We start from the raw sequence: 5,668 nt of genomic DNA, 5'->3' as shown, positions 1-5,668 counted from the left end.
TAAAATTAGTCATAATCTAGCCAAAATGCAGTTTCTCCTTCCATTAATTCAACATCTTTTCCTCAGAACATCGCATTTTATCCCAGAAATAACACATTTAGTACCCCAATACCGCTTTTTATTCCGAGGATCGCACATCTTCTTCCAAAAACATAGCTATGCATATCGAAATAAGAAATTTTCTCTCTAAAACACCGCATTTTATCCCGAACATAACTTCTGTTCTCCCTTAAATTTCACAGTTTATCCCAGAAAGAATACATTTTGACTCCAAAATATCGCCTTTTTGCCCTAAAATTAGTCATAATCTAGCCAAAATGCAGTTTCTCCTTCCATTAATTCAACATCTTTTCCTCAGAACATCGCATTTTATCGCAGAAATAACACATTTAGTACCCGAGTACCGCTTTTTATTCCGAGGATCGCACATCTTCTTCCAAAAACATAGCTATGCATATCGAAAGTAAGAAGTTTTCTCTCTAAAACACCGCATTTTATCCCGAACATTACTTCTTTTCTGCCTTAAATTTCACAGTTTATCCCAGAAAGAATACATTTTGACTCCAAAATATCGCCTTTTTTCCCTTAAATTTGTCATAATCTAGCCAAAATGCAGTTTCTCCTTCCATTAATTCAACATCTTTTCCTCAGAACATCGCATTTTATCCCAGAAATAACAAATTCAGTACCCCAATACCGCTTTTTATTCCGAGGATCGCACATCTTCTTCCAAAAACATAGCCATGCATATCCAAAGTAAGAAGTTTTCTCTCCAACAACAACGTTTTATCCCGAACATACCTTCTGTTCTCCCTTAAATTTCACAGTTTATCCCAGAAAGAATACATTTTGACTCCAAAATTTCGCCTTTTTGCCCTAAAATTAGTCATAATCTAGCCAAAATGCAGTTTCTCCTTCCATTAATTCAACATCTTTTCCTCAGAACATCGCATTTTATCCCAGAAATAACACATTTAGTACCCGAATACCGCTTTTTATTCCGAGGATCGCACATCTTCTTCCAAAAACATAGCTATGCATATCCAAAGTAAGAAGTTTTCTCTGTAAAACACCGCGTTTTATCCCGAACATAACTTCTTTTCTGCCTTAAATTTCACAGTTTATCCCAGAAAGAATACATTTTGACTCCAAAATATCGCCTTTTTGCCCTAAAATTAGTCATAATCTAGCCAAAATGCAGTTTCTCCTTCCATTAATTCAACATCTTTTCCTCAGAACATCGCATTTTATCCCAGAAATAACACATTTAGTACCCCAATACCGCTTTTTATTCCGAGGATCGCACATCTTCTTCCAAAAACATAGCTATGCATATCCAAAGTAAGAAGTTTTCTCTCTAAAACACCGCGTTTTATCCCGAACACACCTTATTTTCGCCCTTAAATTTCAGTTTATCCCAGAAAGAATACATTTTGACTCCAAAATTTCGCCTTTTTGCTCTAAAATTAGTCATAATCTAGCCAAAATGCAGTTTCTCCTTTCATTAATTCAACATCTTTTCCCCAGAACTTCGCATTTTATCCCAGAAATAACACATTTAGTACCCGAGTACCGCTTTTTATTCCGAGGATCGCACATCTTCTTCCAAAAACATAGCTATGCATATCGAAAGTAAGAAGTTTTCTCTCCAAAACACCGCGTTTAATCCCAAACATAACTTCTTTTCTCCCTTAAATTTCACAGTTTATCCCAGAAAGAATACATTTTGACTCCAAAATTTCGCCATTTTGCCCTAAAATTAGTCATAATCTAGCCAAAATGCAGTTTCTCCTTCCATTAATTCAACATCTTTTCCTCAGAACATCGCATTTTATCCCAGAAATAACACATTTAGTATCCCAATACCGCTTTTATTCCGAGGATCGCACATCTTCTTCCAAAAACATAGCTATGCATATTCAAAGGAAGAAGTTTTCTCTCCAAAACACCGCGTTTTATCCCGAACATAACTTCTTTTCTGCCTTAAATTTCACAGTTTATCCCAGAAAGAATACATTTTGACTCCAAAATTTCGCCTTTTTGCCCTAAAATTAGTCATAATCTAGCCAAAATGCAGTTTCTCCTTCCATTAATTCAACATCTTTTCCTCAGAACATCGCATTTTATCCCAGAAATAACACATTTAGTACCCCAATACCGCTTTTTATTCCGAGGATCGCACATCTTCTTCCAAAAACATAGCTATGCATATCCAAAGTAAGAAGTTTTCTCTCTAAAACACCGCGTTTTATCCCGAACATAACTTCTTTCTGCCTTAAATTTCACAGTTTATCCCAGAAAGAATACATTTTGACTCCAAAATATCGCCTTTTTGCCCTAAAATTAGTCATAATCTAGCCAAAATGCAGTTTCTCCTTCCATTAATTCAACATCTTTTCCTCAGAACATCGCATTTTATCCCAGAAATAACAAATTCAGTACCCCAATACCGCTTTTTATTCCGAGGATCGCACATCTTCTTCCAAAAACATAGCTATGCATATCCAAAGTAAGAAGTTTTCTCTCTAAAACACTGCGTTTTATCCCGAACATAACTTCTTTTCTCCCTTAAATTTCACAGTTTATCCCAGAAAGAATACATTTTGACTCCAAAATATCGCCTTTTTGCCCTAAAATTAGTCATAATCTAGCAAAAATGCAGTTTCTCCTTCCATTAATTCAACATCTTTTCCTCAGAACATCGCATTTTATTCCAGAAATAACACATTTAGTACCCCAATACCGCTTTTTATTCCAAGGATCGCACATCTTCTTCCAAAAACATAGCTGTGCATATCCAAAGTAAGAACTTTTCTCTCTAACAAGAACGAGTTTTATCCCGAACATAACTTCTTTTCTCCCTTAAATTTCACAGTTTATCCCAGAAAGAATACATTTTGACTCCAAAATATCGCCTTTTTGCCCTAAAATTAGTCATAATCTAGCCAAAATGCAGTTTCTCCTTCCATTAATTCAACATCTTTTCCTCAGAACATCGCATTTTATCCCAGAAATAACACATTTATTACCCGAATACCGCTTTTTATTCTGAGGATCGCACATCTTCTTCCAAAAACATAGCTATGCATATCGAAAGTAAGAAGTTTTCTCTCCAAAATACCGCGTTTCATCCTGAACATAACTTCTTTTCTCCCTTAAATTTCACAGTTTATCCCAGAAAGAATACATTTTGACTCCAAAATTTCGCCTTTTTGCCCTAAAATTAGTCATCATCTAGCCAAAATGCAGTTTCTCCTTCCATTAATTCAACATCTTTTCCTCAGAACATTGCATTTTATCCCAGAAATAACACATTTAGTACCCCAATACCGCTTTTTATTCCGAGGATCGCATATCTTCTTCCAAAAACATACCTATGCATATCCAAAGTAAGAAGTTTTCTCTCCAACAACAACGAGTTTTATCCCGAACATAACTTTTTTTGTCCCATAAATTTCACAGTTTATCCCAGAAAGAATACATTTTGACTCCAAAATATCGCCTTTTTGCCCTAAAATTAGTCATAATCTAGCCAAAATGCAGTTTCTCCTTCCATTAATTCAACATCTTTTCCTCAGAACATCGCATTTTATCCCAGAAATAACACATTTAGTACCCCAATACCGCTTTTTATTCCGAGGATCGCACATCTTCTTCCAAAAACATAGCTATGCATATCCAAAGTAAGAAGTTTTCTCTCTAAAACACCGCATTTTATCCCGAACATAACTTCTTTTCTCCCTTAAATTTCACAGTTTATCCCAGAAAGAATACATTTTGACTCCAAACTATCGCCTTTTTGCCCTAAAATTAGTCATAATCTAGCCAAAATGCAGTTTCTCCTTCCATTAATTCAACATCTGTACCTCAGAACATCGCATTTTATCCCAGAAATAACACATTTAGTACCCGAGTACCGCTTTTTATTCCGAGGATCGCACATCTTCTTCCAAAAACATAGCTATGCATATCCAAAGTAAGAAGTTTTCTCTCTAACAAGAACGAGTTTTATCCCGAACATAACTTCTTTTCTCCCTTAAATTTCACAGTTTATCCCAGAAAGAATACATTTTGACTCCAAAATATCGCCTTCTTGCCCTAAAATTAGTCATAATCTAGTCAAAATGCAGTTTCTCCTTCCATTAATTAAACATCTTTTCCTCAGAACATCGCATTTTATCCCAGAAATAACACATTTAGTATCCCAATACCGCTTTTTATTCCGAGGATCGCACATCTTCTTCCAAAAACATAGCTATGCATATCGAAAGTAAGAATTTTTCTCTTAAAAACGCCGCGTTTTATCCCGAACATAACTTCTTTTCTCCCTTAAATTTCACAGTTTATCCCAGAAAGAATACATTTTGACTCCAAAATTTCGCCTTTTTGCCCTAAAATTAGTCATAATCTAGCCAAAATGCAGTTTCTCCTTCCATTAATTCAACATCTTTTCCTCAGAACATCGCATTTTATCTCAGAAATAACACATTTAGTACCCGAGTACCGCTTTTTATTCCGAGGATCGCACATCTTCTTCCAAAAACATAGCTATGCATATCGAAAGTAAGTTTTCTTTCAAAAACACCGCATTTTATCCCGAACATAACTTCTTTTCTGCCTTGAATTTCACAGTTTATCCCAGAAAGAATACATTTTGACTCCAAAATATCGCCTTTTTGCCCAAAAATTAGTCATAATCTAGCCAAAATTCAGTTTCTCCTTCCATTAATTCAACATCTTTTCCTCAGAACATCGCATTTTATCCCAGAAATAACACATTTAGTACCCCAATACCGCTTTTTATTCCGAGGATCGCACATCTTCTTCATAAAACATAGCTATGCATATAGAAAGTAAGAAATTTTCTCTCTAAAACACCGCATTTTATCCCGAACATAACTTCTGTTCTCCCTTAAATTTCACAGTTTATCCCAGAGAGAATACATTTTGACTCCAAAATATCGCCTTTTTGCCCTAAAATTAGTCATAATCTAGCCAAAATGCAGTTTCTCCTTCCATTAATTCAACATCTTTTCCTCAGAACATCGCATTTTATCCCAGAAATAACACATTTAGTACCCCAATACCGCTTTTTATTCCGAGGATCGCACATCTTCTTCCAAAAACATAGCTATGCATATCCAAAGTAAGAAGTTTTCTCTCTAAAACACCGCATTTTATCCCGAACACACCTTCTTTTCTCCCTTAAATTTCAGTTTATCCCAGAAAGAATACATTTTGAATCCAAAATATCGCCTTTTTGCCCTAAAATTAGTCATAATCTAGCCAAAATGCAGTTTCTCCTTTCATTAATTCAAAATCTTTTCCCCAGAACTTCGCATTTTATCCCAGAAATAACACATTTAGTACCCGAGTACCGCTTTTTATTCGGAGGATCGCACATCTTCTTCCAAAAACATAGCTATGCATATCGAAAGTAAGAAGTTTTCTCTCCAAAACACCGCGTTTAGTCCCGAACATAACTTATTTTCTCCCTTAAATTTCACAGTTTATCCCAGAAAGAATACATTTTGACTCCAAAATTTCGCCATTTTGCGCTAAAATTAGTCATAATCTAGCCAAAATGCAGTATGTTCTTCCATTAATTCAACATCTTTTCCTCAGAACATCGCATTTTATCCCAGAAATAACACATTTAGTACCCGAG

Source organism: Coturnix japonica, chromosome W (genome assembly GCF_054131305.1).
Source record: "Coturnix japonica strain WE chromosome W, WE-NBRP24, whole genome shotgun sequence".
NCBI classification, from domain to species: Eukaryota; Metazoa; Chordata; class Aves; order Galliformes; family Phasianidae; genus Coturnix; species Coturnix japonica.
Note: the sequence above shows the minus strand (reverse complement) of the source record.